Source organism: Rhinoderma darwinii, chromosome 1 (assembly GCF_050947455.1).
Source record: "Rhinoderma darwinii isolate aRhiDar2 chromosome 1, aRhiDar2.hap1, whole genome shotgun sequence".
NCBI classification, from domain to species: domain Eukaryota; kingdom Metazoa; phylum Chordata; class Amphibia; order Anura; family Rhinodermatidae; genus Rhinoderma; species Rhinoderma darwinii.
The window spans coordinates 406,270,624-406,283,966 of NC_134687.1; positions in this window are offsets into that span (position 1 = coordinate 406,270,624).

Sequence of the window (13,343 nt, forward strand, 5' to 3'; positions counted from 1 at the left end):
CCCATGATGGATGTTAAGCTTACTGGTCTGTAAATACCCGGGGAAGACCTAGAGCCCTTTTTGAAAATACGCACCACATTGCCACCCATAGCTGCCTCATACAGTATAATGCCCCATACAGTATAATGGCCCAAAGCTGCCCCATACACTATAATGTCCCATACAGTATAATGCTCCCCATAGCTGCCACATACAGTATGACACCCCCCATACAGTATAATGCCCCCATAGCTGTCCCATACAGTATAATGCTCCACACAGTATAATTCCCCCCATAGCTGCCACATACATTTTAATGCCCCCCATACAGTATAAAGCCCCCCATAGCTGTCCCATACAGTATAATACCCCCCATACAGTATAATGCCCCAAATACAGTATAATGATCCCTATAGCTGCCCCATACAGTATAATGCCCCCCCATAGCTGTCCCATACAGTATGCCCCCCATACAGTATAATATAAGCATTTACCATATGAGCCCCCCCTCCCATACCCAGTATAATACCCCCATATGTGCGTACCTAATAGAAAAATAATAACATAATTACTTCCCTATCCCCGTTCTCACCACGGACGGAGAATCCTTCTCCTCCAGTCTGTGCTGTGACTCTTGGCGCAGACAGACGCGATGATGTCACTACGTCGCGCCTGCCTGCGCCTCGCCGCTGGCGGCACAGTGAACGCTGGAGCAAGGCATCAACATTGCACTGAACTGTATTTGCGTCCCGAGGACGCAAATACAGTTGGAAGCGCGGTCAGAGCAGGGCCCTATGCTTGGGGGCCCGGTCCCACCTGCAACCCCTATAGCTACTCCACTGTGCCTATATATGTATCTGTACTTAGACACACCATACCTCCCATTTTTCAAGTATCACAAAGGGGGACAACCGATGTGGCGCACAGAGCGCGTGGGGACGAATCAGCCCACACAGTATCATGCTCCCATAGTGCCTCACACACAGTATAATACCAAATAGCTGACCCCACACAGTATAATGCCCTTTAGCTGCCACCATACAGTATAATGCCCCCATGGCTGCCACCATACAGTATACTGCCCCATAGCTGCACCCATACAGTATAAAGACAACACAGATGCCCCCATACAGTATAATGCCCACATAGATTCTCCCATGCAGTATAATGCCCATACAGATGCCCCCACACGGTGTAATGCACAAACAAATTCCCCCATACAGCATAAAGCCCCCATACAGTATAATGCCCCCTTAGCTGCTCATTGTGACAGTGCCCTTGTAGATAGTGACACGGTGCCCATGTAGATAGTGCCAATGTACATAGCGGCACAGTGTCCATGTTGATAGTTCCACCCCCCCCCCTTGTAGATAGTGCCATTGGGACTCCCTCTAGGAGCGGAATCCCCAGCCAGAGCATAGGCTGGGGATTCCGCTCCTAGAGGGAAGCCCTGATGTCACTGTCCATATATTACAGTGACATCAGTGGCTACCCCTTGAACGGAATCCCCGTTGCCAACTCTGGCCGGGGATTCCGCTCCAGGAGGAGCCACTGACGTCAATGTCTATGAGCGGAATCCCCGGCCAGATAATCGACAACTGGGATTCCGCTCAAGGAGTAGCTACTAATTCTGATGCAGGGAACCATCAGCTCCCTGCTTCAGAATTAGTTTAGAGCAGAGGGAGCTCCTCCACTCGCCAAGGACTTACCCGGCACAGTGCTACATTAAGTGCTGTGCTCTGAGAAGCCCTTGACGGTACTGTCCGTATATGGACAGTGACATCGGTGGCTACTCCTTGACCGGAATCCCCGTTGCCGACTCGGTGAGCGGAGGAGCTCCCTCCACTCCGAATTAATTCTGAAGCAGGGAACTGAAGGTTCCCGACTTCAGAATTAGTTTGACAGCGGGACATACCCCTGGCCGCCCGGGTCAGCGGGACACCGCCCGGAATCCGGGACTGTCCCGCTGAATCCGGGACAGTTGGGAGGTATGGACCACACACAAATACACACATACACAAAGATCCACATACACACATACTGGAACTTTTACACACACAAACACCGAGACACACAGACAAATAGAGGCACAAACAAACAGACAGAGTGAACACTCACATCTCCTTCCTCACAGGCTTCTTGCAGATCGGGCTGTGGGCGGAGCTAACTTTGCAACTGTGCCTAGGACAGCACGTCCTTGCCAAATATATATATGATTGTGATCACTGTTAGGGTATGTTCACACGCAGAGTCAAAAACGTCTCAAAATACGGAGCTGTTTTCAAGAGAAAACAGCTCCTGATTTTCAAACGTTTTTTGTGCCACTCGCGATTTTCGCTGCGTTTTTTTACTATGGAAAACGGCTCCAAAAACGTCCCAAGAGGTGTCCTGCACTTCTTTTTCGCGGCCGTTTTCCCTTTGAAATCAATGGGCAGATGTTTGGAGGCGTTCTGCTTCCCATTTTTCGGCCGTTTTTTGGACGTTTACGGCCTGAAAAACGTCCGAAAATAGTTTGTGTGAACATACCCTTACCGAGGTTTTCACGAACATTGACATTCCCAACAAGCTCAGGATTATTAGAAATTACCAGATCCAACAGGGTGTCACCTCTAGTCGGGTCTTCCACAAACTGGGCCATAAAATTGTCCTGCAACAGGTTGAGGAAATTTCTCGCCTTCGCAGTCGTAGCTGAACCATGACCCCAATTAATATCCTGTAAATTAAAATCTCCCATTATCACTACTGTACCCTCCTGTGCAGCCCGCTCCATCTGTTTGTATAGCTGACCTTACATCTCCTCAGTTATATTGGGGGGGTCTATAGATTACAATAAAAATAATTTTTTCAGTGTTCCCTTTGTAATTCCACCCACAAGGTTTCAACCTCCTCACAGTCTTCACCCACTATTATCTCTTTCACACTCACCTTCATATCACTTCTTATATACAGACATCCACCACCGCGTTTCCTATTTTCCCTGTCTTTCCGAAACAGTGTAAACCCTGTAGATTTACAGCCCAGTCATGTTCAGAGTCAATATATATATATATATATTACCTCCCAGGATAACACAGGAGTTTATGTGAAGCTTTAAGAATATATCTATAGTATCCATATATATAACCGACTATAACAACTGCGGCTCTACAGTTTAATAATGTGCAGGACCACAGTGAGCCATTGCGCTTCCCTGACGTTACATATGAAATAGCATCGTTCTCAAAACGTTATCCATCTTGTAAAGTAAATATTGGAAGTATAAGGGCTTATTTAGACGAACGTGATATACGTCCGTGCAACGTGCGTGATTTTGCTATGTTAGTCTATGGGGCCGTGCAGACTGTCCGTGATTTTCACGCAGCGTGTGTCCGCTGCGTAAAACCCACGACATGTCTGTTATTTGTGCGTTGTTTGCACATCATGCACCCATTGATGTCAATGGGAGCGTGAAAATCACGCGCAGCACACGGAAGCACTTCCGTGTGACGCGCATGATTCGCGCAACAGCAGTAAAAAGTATGAATGAAAACAGAAAAGCACCACGTGCTTTTCTGTTTACAAACATACAAACAGTGTCATAATTATGGCGGCTGCGCGAAAATCACGCAGCCACGCATCATACGTGGCTGACACACGGAGCTGTTAAGACCTTTTGCGTGCGCAAAACACAGCGTTTTTTGCGTGCGCAAAACGCACACGCTCGTGTAAATCCGGCCTAAGTTGTAGACATCTCTAATTGTGCTGGTTAAACCAAACAAGTTTTTGGGGTGTGTCTGTGGGATTGTTTGCCCATTCATCCAGAAGAGCATTTGTGAGGTCAGACACCGATGTTGGACGAGAGGTCCTGGCTCGCAATCAACGTTTTATCACATCCCAAAGGTGTAGGATGGAGTTGAGGTCAGGACCAGTCAAGTTCTGCCACACCAAACTCACCCAACCATGCCTTTATGGACCTTGCTTTGTGCACTAGGGCACAGTCATGCAGGAACAGAAAAGGGCATTGCCCAAACTGTTCCCACAAAGTCGGAAGCATACAATTTTCCAAAATGTCTTGGCATGCTGAAGCATTAAGATTTCTCTTCACTAGAACTAAGGGGGCTAAGCCAACCCCTGAAAAAAAAACCTGTAGCATCATCCCTCCTCCACCAAACTTTACAGACGACACAATGTAGTCAGTTAGGTGTAACACCCGCGGTTGCGGACCGCCGCCTTCCCTCACCGCCCGACGGCCGCAGACCTCTGACTTCTTGCCAGCGTCTCCCTCTCTGGAGACGCCAGCCCACGCGGCCGTACTGCTCTGCATTGACCTCTATGGTGCGCACACGGGTCCCCGACCTCAAAAGGGCCAGCGCACACACATTCAAATGCACGGACCTATGTAACTCAGTGGGGCCGTTCAGACAGTCGTGATTTTCACGCAGCGTGTGTCCGCTGCGTAAAAATCACGACACGTCCTATAGTTGATCGTTTTTTGCGCATCACGCACCCATTAAAGTCAATGGGTGCATGAAAATCATGCGCGGCACACGGACGCACTTCCGTGTGGTGCGCGTGATTCGCGCAACAGTTGTTAAAGAAATGAAGGGAAAAATAAAACCACCTCCTTCATTTCTGTTTCTAAGGGTATGTTCACACGGCCAAATTTCAGACGTATACGAGGCGTATTATGCCTCGTTTTACGTCTGAAAATAGGGCTACAATACGTCGGCAAACATCTGCCCATTTATTTGAATGGGTTTGCCGACGTACTGTGCAGACGACCTGTTATTTACGAGTCGTCGTTTGACAGCTGTCAAACGACGACGCGTAAAAATCCAGCCTCGTCAAAAGAAGTGCAGGACACTTCTTTGGACGTTTTTGGAGCTGTTTTCTCATAGACTCCAATGAAAACAGCTCCAAAAACGGACGTAAAAAACGTCGTGAAAACGCTGCGAAAAATGCGAGTTGGTAAAAAAATTTCTGAAAAGCAGGGTCTGTTTTCCCTTGAAAACAGCTCTGGATTTTCAGACGTTTTTGTTGACTACGTGTGAACATACCCTAAACATAAAAACAGTGTCATAACGATGCCATATGCGCGAAAATCACGCAGCCATGCACCAAATACAGATGACACACGGTACTGCAACGCACAAAAAACGCTGCGCTTTTTGCGCACGCAAAACGGACACGTTCGTGTGACTAAGGCCTTAGTGTTATCCTGCTCCTAGTGTTTCCGTATACTGCTTCCCGAATCCTGTATCCTGTTGCTGTGTTTCTTCCCGAGCCTATACCTAAGCCTATATTTGGAGTCATCTGTGCCTCATCTGCCACATCTGGTGTCATCTGCCACACCAAGCATCATCTGTGCCAAAGCGTCTGCTACACCTCGTGTCTGTCTGGACTCTTGTGCGAAGACATTTGCATAGACCGTTCTAACGGATCCACATACCCCAAGACTGTGATAGTAGGTAAAGTTCTCCTGACATTCGCCAAACCCAGTCTTGTCTATCAACTACCAAATAGAGAAGGGTGAATTATCATTCCACAGAACACGTTTCCACTGCTTCAGAGTCCAGTGGCGGCGTGCTTTACACCACACATCCGACGCATGGCATTGCACTTGGTGATATAAGGCTTGTATGCAGCTGCTCAGCTATGGAAGCCCATGCCATGAAGCTCCCAGGGCAGTTTTTTTCGGGGATGTTAATACCAGAGGCGGTTTGGAACTCTACAGTTATTGAGTCAGTAGAGCATTGGCGACTTTAATACACTATGCACCTCAACACTCGCACCCGCCGACCCCGCTTTAGAAGTTGCTGTGATTCTTAGCCATACGTCAAATGTCGGGAAGGGGTTAAGTCATAGCCGGGTAGGGGGAAGAATAGAGCGGGCTTACGGGCTGAGTCGGCTCCATACAATGTGAGTGTCGGCTGTATGTTACAGCCGACACTTCACAGTAATAAGCAGGATCGTGCTCGAGCGCTATCCCGCTAGTTTAAACCATTAAATGCCGCCGTCAATACCAACCATGGCACTTAAATCATTAGAAAGAGAGGGGCGACCCTCTCTAACAGCTCATCGCCACCCCACGATGCAATCACGGGGTTCCGACGGTTGCTATGGCAGCCTGGGGGCCTAATTAAGGTGCCCAGGTCTGCCATCTTTGTGCTCCTATTAAGACCTGAAAGATGATATACAGTAAAGTAAATAAGTATTTGATCCCTTGCTGATTTTGTAAGTTTGCCCACTGTCAAAGTCATGAACAGTCTAGAATTTTTAGGCTAGGTTCATTTTACCAGTGAGAGATAGATTATATATTTTAAAAAAAACAGAAAATCACATAGTCAAAATTATATATATTTATTTGCATTGTGCACAGAGAAATAAGTATTTGATCCCCTACCAACCATTAAGAGTTCAGCCTCCTCCAGACCAGTTACACACTCCAAATCCACTTGGTGCCTGCATTAAAGACAGCTGTCTTACATGGTCACCTGTATAAAAGACTCCTGTCCACAGACTCAATTAATCAGTCTGACTCTAACCTCTACAACATGGGCAAGACCAAAGAGCTTTCTAAGGATGTCAGGGACAAGATCATAGACCTGCACAAGGCTGGAATGGGCTACAAAACCATAAGTAAGACGCTGGGTGAGAAGGAGACAACTGTTGGTGCAATAGTAAGAAAATGGAAGACATACAAAATGACTGTCAATCGACATCGATCTGGGGCTCCATGCAAAATCTCACCTCGTGGGGTATCCTTGATCCTGAGGAAGGTGAGAGCTCAGCCGAAAACTACACGGGGGGGAACGTGTTAATGATCTCAAGGCAGCTGGGACCACAGTCACCAAGAAAACCATTGGTAACACATTACGCCGTAATGGATTAAAATCCTGCAGTGCCCGCAAGGTCCCCCTGCTCAAGAAGGCACATGTACAGGCCCGTCTGAAGTTTGCAAATGAACATCTGGATGATTCTGAGAGTGATTGGGAGAAGGTGCTGTGGTCAGATGAGACTAAAATTGAGCTCTTTGGCATTAACTCAACTCGCCGTGTTTGGAGGAAGAGAAATGCTGCCTATGACCCAAAGAACACAGTCCCCACTGTCAAGCATGGAGGTGGAAACATTATGTTTTGGGGGTGTTTCTCTGCTAAGGGCACAGGACTACTTCACCGCATCAATGGGAGAATGGATGGAGCCATGTACCGTCAAATCCTGAGTGACAACCTCCTTCCCTCCACCAGGACATTAAAAATGGCTCGTGGCTGGGTCTTCCAGCACGACAATGACCCGAAACATACAGCCAAGGCAACAAAGGAGTGGCTCAAAAAGAAGCACATTAAGGTAATGGAGTGGCCTAGCCAGTCTCCAGACCTTAATCCCATCGAAAACTTATGGAGGGAGCTGAAGATCCGAGTTGCCAAGCGATAGCCTCGAAATCTTAATGATTTACAGATGATCTGCAAAGAGGAGTGGGCCAAAATTCTATCTAACATGTGTGCAAACCTCATCATCAACTACAAAAAACTTGTTAGGGCCAGTTTACACAGAGTTTATTTTACGCAGAAACCGCGTCGGAAACCGCGTCAAAAACGGGAAAAAATGCCTCCCATTGATTTCAAGCGGAGGCGGGCGTTTACGTCTCTGACCTCCCATTGATATCTGCCTGCAAAAAACTCTGTGTGAACATAGCCTTAGGGTATGTTCACACAGGCTATTTTCAGCAGTTTTTCGATGCGTAAACGTAACGAAAAACGGCAGAAAAATCAGAAGCAGAAAGCCTACAAACATCCGCCCATTAATTGAAATGGGAAATACGGCGTTCTGTTCCGACGGGACATTATTTTACGCCTCATTTTCAAATAACGTCGTGTAAAAAGACGCATGTCACTTCTTGAACCGTTTTTCATTGACTAAATAGAAAAACAGCTCAAAAAACGGCTGAGAATCAGAGAATGTTTTCCCTTGAAAACAGCTCCGTATTTACAGACGTTTTTTGTTAAGAGGCTCTGTCACCAGATTTTGCAACCCCTATCTGCTATTGCAGCAGATCGGCGCTGCAATGTAGATTACAGTAACGTTTTTATTTTTAAAAAACGAGCATTTTTGGCCAAGTTATGACCATTTTTGTATTTATGCAAATGAGGCTTGCAAAAGTCCAAGTGGGCGTGTTTAAAAGTAAAAGTCCAAGTGGGCGTGTATTATGTGCGTACATCGGGGCGTTTTTACTACTTTTACTAGCTGGGCGTTCTGACGAGAAGTATCATCCACTTCTCTTCAGAACGCCCAGCTTCTGGCAGTGCAGACAGCGTGTTCTCGAGAGATCACGCTGTGTCGTCACTCACAGGTCCTGCATCGTGTCGGACGAGCGAGGACACATCGGCACCAGAGGCTACATTTGATTCTGCAGCAGAATCAACTGTAGCCTCTGGTGCCGATGTGTCCTCGCTCGTCTGACACGATGCAGGACCTGGGGAAGTGACGTCACAGCGTGATCTGCCAGAAGCTGGGCGTTCTGAAGAGAAGTGGATGATACTTCTCGTCAGAACGCCCAGCTAGTAAAAGTAGTAAACACGCCCCGATGTACGCACATAATACACGCCCACTTGGACTTTTACTTTTAAACACGCCCACTTGGACTTTTGCAAGCCTCATTTGCATAAATACAAAAATGGTCATAACTTGGCCAAAAATGCTCGTTTTTTAAAAATAAAAACGTTACTGTAATCTACATTGCAGCGCCTATCTGCTGCAATAGCAGATAGGGGTTGCAAAATCTGGTGACAGAGCCTCTTTAAGCATGTTAACATAGCCTTACAATGGTGGCATCCTATTACAGGGCCACGCTGGAGTTCAGTGATCTCTTTAGAACGACCCATTCTTTCACAATTGTTTATAAAGGCGACTGCATTGCTAGGTGATGGATTGTATACACCTGTGGCAATGGGACTGAATGAAACCCCTGAATTCAATGATTAAGAGGTGTGTCCCAATACTTTTCTCCATATAGTGTAGAAAGTAGCAAAATACAACACTGAGGGAAGAAGACAGAATAGACATCATTTAGAATAAACAGCTCTGAGAAAGGTCATTATTATGGATAAACAATTTAAAAATGGGAGGTAGGAACTTGGCTCAGACTTTCAGATATGGGGTTCAGCTTAGGCTTCGTTCACATCTGCGTCAGGGATCCGTTCTGACGTTCCGTCAGAACGGTACCCTGACTGAAACAAACGGAAACAATAGATTTCATTGGTGACGGATCCGGTGCCAATGGCTTCCGTCGTGCAAGGGTTTTGTCGTTTTGACGGCATCAATACCGTAGTCAACGCTATTCATTCCGTCAAAACGACGGAACCCATGCACGACTGAGACAAACGGAAACCTTGGCGATGGAAACCTACCTACGGTTTCTGTTTGTTTGTCAGGTTCCCGTTCTGACGGGAAGCTCAAAAGGAACGTCCGAACGGGACCCTGACGTCAATGGCGATGGAAACGGAAACCTATGGTTTCAGTCAGGGCTCTATTCTGACGGAACGTCAGAATAGAGCCCTGACGGATATGTGAACAAAGCCTTAGAGACGTTAGCGTTAGAAACACATGTCTGCACTCAGCATTCTGGTGGCTGCCCAAAAAACCTAATAAACTTTACCTTGATCTTTGTGTAGAAGGAGCAGTGTTCTACTTGATGGACTAGATAGCGCAGAATGTGAAATGGTCACTCCTAATGTAGATAAAATGTTTTGTGCAGGAAGATCTCTATGAAGACCAGGTAGATGCTGTTAAACAGGTTTACATTCCCCTCCACACAAGTTTAACTTGTTCCACATTTTTGCATCTTCCTTCCCTGAATGACAATAGTTCACTTTATGAATGTATGTTGTCAAAATAAAAACACATTCTAATAATGGCACAAAGAAATGTTAGAATATTTGTATCATCTCTGAATGCTGGCCATCAAAATATTACTAAACAAAGATTATTAACCCCTTCGTGACCAGCCTATTTTAGGCCTAATGACTAAGCTATTTTTATTTTTCGTTTTTCTATTGTCGCATTCGATGAGCTATAACTTTTTTATTTTTCGGTCTACATAGCTGTATGAGGACTTGTTTTTTTGCGGGATTAGTTGTACTTTTTAATGCCACTATTTTGGGGTACATATCATTTTCTGATTACATTTTATTAACTTGTTTTTGGGGGGGAATAGAAAAAACCCCTGAAATTCCGCCATTGTCCTATGCGTTTTAAATTCACGCCGTCCACTGTGCGGCGTAAATAACACATTACCTTTATTCTTTGGGTCGGTACGATTACGACGATACGTCATATGTAGAGTTTTTTTTATGTCTTACGACTTTTGTACAATAAAAACTCTTTTGAACTAAAATTATTTGTTTTTGCATCGTCTCTTTCCAAGAGGGTTAATTTTTTTTTTGTTGTGATATGAGCGTTGTTTTTTTACGGTGTACACCTTGCGGTTTAAATTACGTATTAACTTTATTGTTTGGGTCATTACTGTTGCGGCGATACCATATATGTGTAGTTTTATTTATTTTTTACATTTTTACTAAATAAAACCACTTGTTATGGAAAAAAATGTTTTTATTTTTTTACTGTACTTTTTATTAATAATTTTTATTTCACATTTATTACTTATTTTTTTAGTACCACTAGGGGACTTTACTATACGATCTTTAGATTGCTGCTATAATGCTTTGGTATACTTAGTATACCAGAGCATTATTGCCTGTCAGTGTAAATCTGGCTCTGATAGGCATATACCCAGGGCAGACCTGGGGGCTTTTATCAGGCCCCCGGCTGCCATGGCACCACATTGGAGGCACGGAATTGCATTTACGGGCCGCCGATTGGTGACAGAGGGAGCTCCCTCCCTCCATAAACAAGTTAAATTCCGCGGTCGCTATTGACCACAGCATTTAACGGGTTAAAAGGCTGTGATCTAAGTAAACGTCGATCGCTACCGTTGGAGCATGAGCCCGGCTGTCATCAGAAAGCCGAGCCCCGGCACCAGCCTGCATGGGAAACCCGTGCAGGACTTAGGCCACATTCACATGAACGTGTTTTTGCGGCCGCATTTCCCCCGAAAATCCACGGGAGAATTGCGGCCCCATTCATTTCTATGGGGCCATTCACACGACCGTAGTTTTTGCGGTCTTTGCACAGCCCGGAAACCCGCACCGCAGAAAGAACGGGCATGTCCTATTACGGCCGTCTTCTGCGGTTCGGGCTCATTGAAAACAATGACGGCGGCCATGTGCATGTCCTACGATTTGCAGGCGGCCCGCGGCTGTCAATCCGCAGCCGGCCGACCCGAAAATCACGGCCGTGCAACGGCTACGGTCGTGTGCATGAGGCCTTAGACTGGGCTGCCGTGAAAAGGCGACGGCCTAGCCTTAGGCCCCTTAATGACCGCCGTGAAAAGGGCGTATTGGTGGTCAGTAAGGGGTTACAAATTGTGTCAACTGATTAGATCTTTTATGCAGCTCAAAAAAATGGTCCCATGTTGCCAGCGCATCTCATGTAAACAGGGGATGTGCTGCTGACAAGATGCACATATATAGGGATGAATGTTTGTATTCACGGTCCTTCGTCCCTATACATTCCGATCATGGCTACGTTTCAATGGAGCAAACAAGCGCCTATTGACAAGCTGTATTGTCGATCAGCGCTCGATACTGGGCAGAAAATCTGTCTGGGTAAAGGGACCTTTGGGGAATGGACACATGCCTTGGTTAGATTTGTAAATACCACCCACGTGCTGAGCGTTTAACCACTGCAGCAAAGCAACTGTGCTAACCACTCAACATATGCTGATCACACACACTTGAGCAAATATTAACCATACAAGGCCAATAGTTGGTCATTTGTATATAGCGTGAAAAAGGCCTAGAGATCTGAATCTCTAGATAAGAAGGCAGGTACCCTCCGTGGAAGATGATTCTGTTCTTCCTTAATTTACAGGAAAACAGATCAATATACTTTTAAAATGAGTAATAAAACACAACGGATCTCATTTTTCAGGATATGTAGGGCTCTGTTCACACTGCGCTTGGGGCACTCGTTTGGTGTGCTTGTTTGAAGTGTGTTGCCAAACATGCACTGGATGTATGCAAATGTATGCCTATGCAGTTGCATACATCTGCCATTAATTACCATTGTAAAAAAACATTTTTTTTTGCTGTTGTATTGAAAGGAATTTCGCGCAGCCGCCATCATTATGACACTCCGTTTGGATGTTTGTAAACAGAAAAGCACGTGGTGCTTTTCTGTTTTCATTCATAGTTTTACAGCGGCTGCACGAATCACGCTCGTCCCACGGAAGTGCTTCCATGTGGTGCGCGTGATTTTCACGCACCCATTGACTTCAATGGGTGCGTGATGCGCGAAATACGCACAAAGAACGGACATATCGTGACTTTTTCGCTGCATAAAAATCCTGCAACTGTCTACACGGCCCTATAGACTATTATAGGTCCGTGCGACGCGCGTGAAAATCACGCGCGTTGCACGGACGTATATCCCGTTCGTTTGAATAAGCCCTTAGGTATATTTTACTGGAATGACATATTTTCTTTTAAATTTTTTAAACTGGACCTATTTTCGACAAGCTCATTCCATTGACACGCACGCACAGTTTGTGCATACCTGGCTGTGTCAATTGCATAAGTGAACTGTTTTTCTCACGAGAGCAAGATTTTGATTGATTTACTTACATAATTCCTGAACCACCAGCACAACACCCTGTTAACTGGACTTAACCCTTAGGCCTCAGGGTATGTTCACACAGCTTATTTTCTGCCGTTTTTCGGGCCAAAAAACGTCCGTAAAACCGTAAGCAGAACGCCTCCAAACATCTGGCCATTGACTTCAATGGGAAATATGGCGTTCTGTTCCGACGGGGCGTTTTTTTTACGCTGTCGTTTTGAAAAAACAGAGCTAAAAAGAAGTGCATGTCACTTCTTGAGCCGTTTTTCATTGATAGAAAAACAGCTCCAAAAACGGCCATAAAAAGTGTGAACATACCCTTATTGAGACTAACGTGTTAAACGTCAATGTGACGGCTGTTGAAACAACGGGCATCACATGGACGTATATAATGCAATGTGGCCGTTCACACGTTGCTTCAACGGACCATGTGAAGGGTCCGTGAGAAAATAGGACATGTCCTATTTTTTTACGCTTCACGCATCCCTCCATAGACTCTAGTCTATGGGGGATGCGTGATATGGCATCCCGCAGCGCAGAGCATGGATGCACCTCGGATGTGAAAAACAGCCGTTTTTCACGTCCGAGATGCGCAACGCTCGTGTTAATACGGCCTTAGGGTAAATTCACACGTAGCGTAAATACTGCGGATT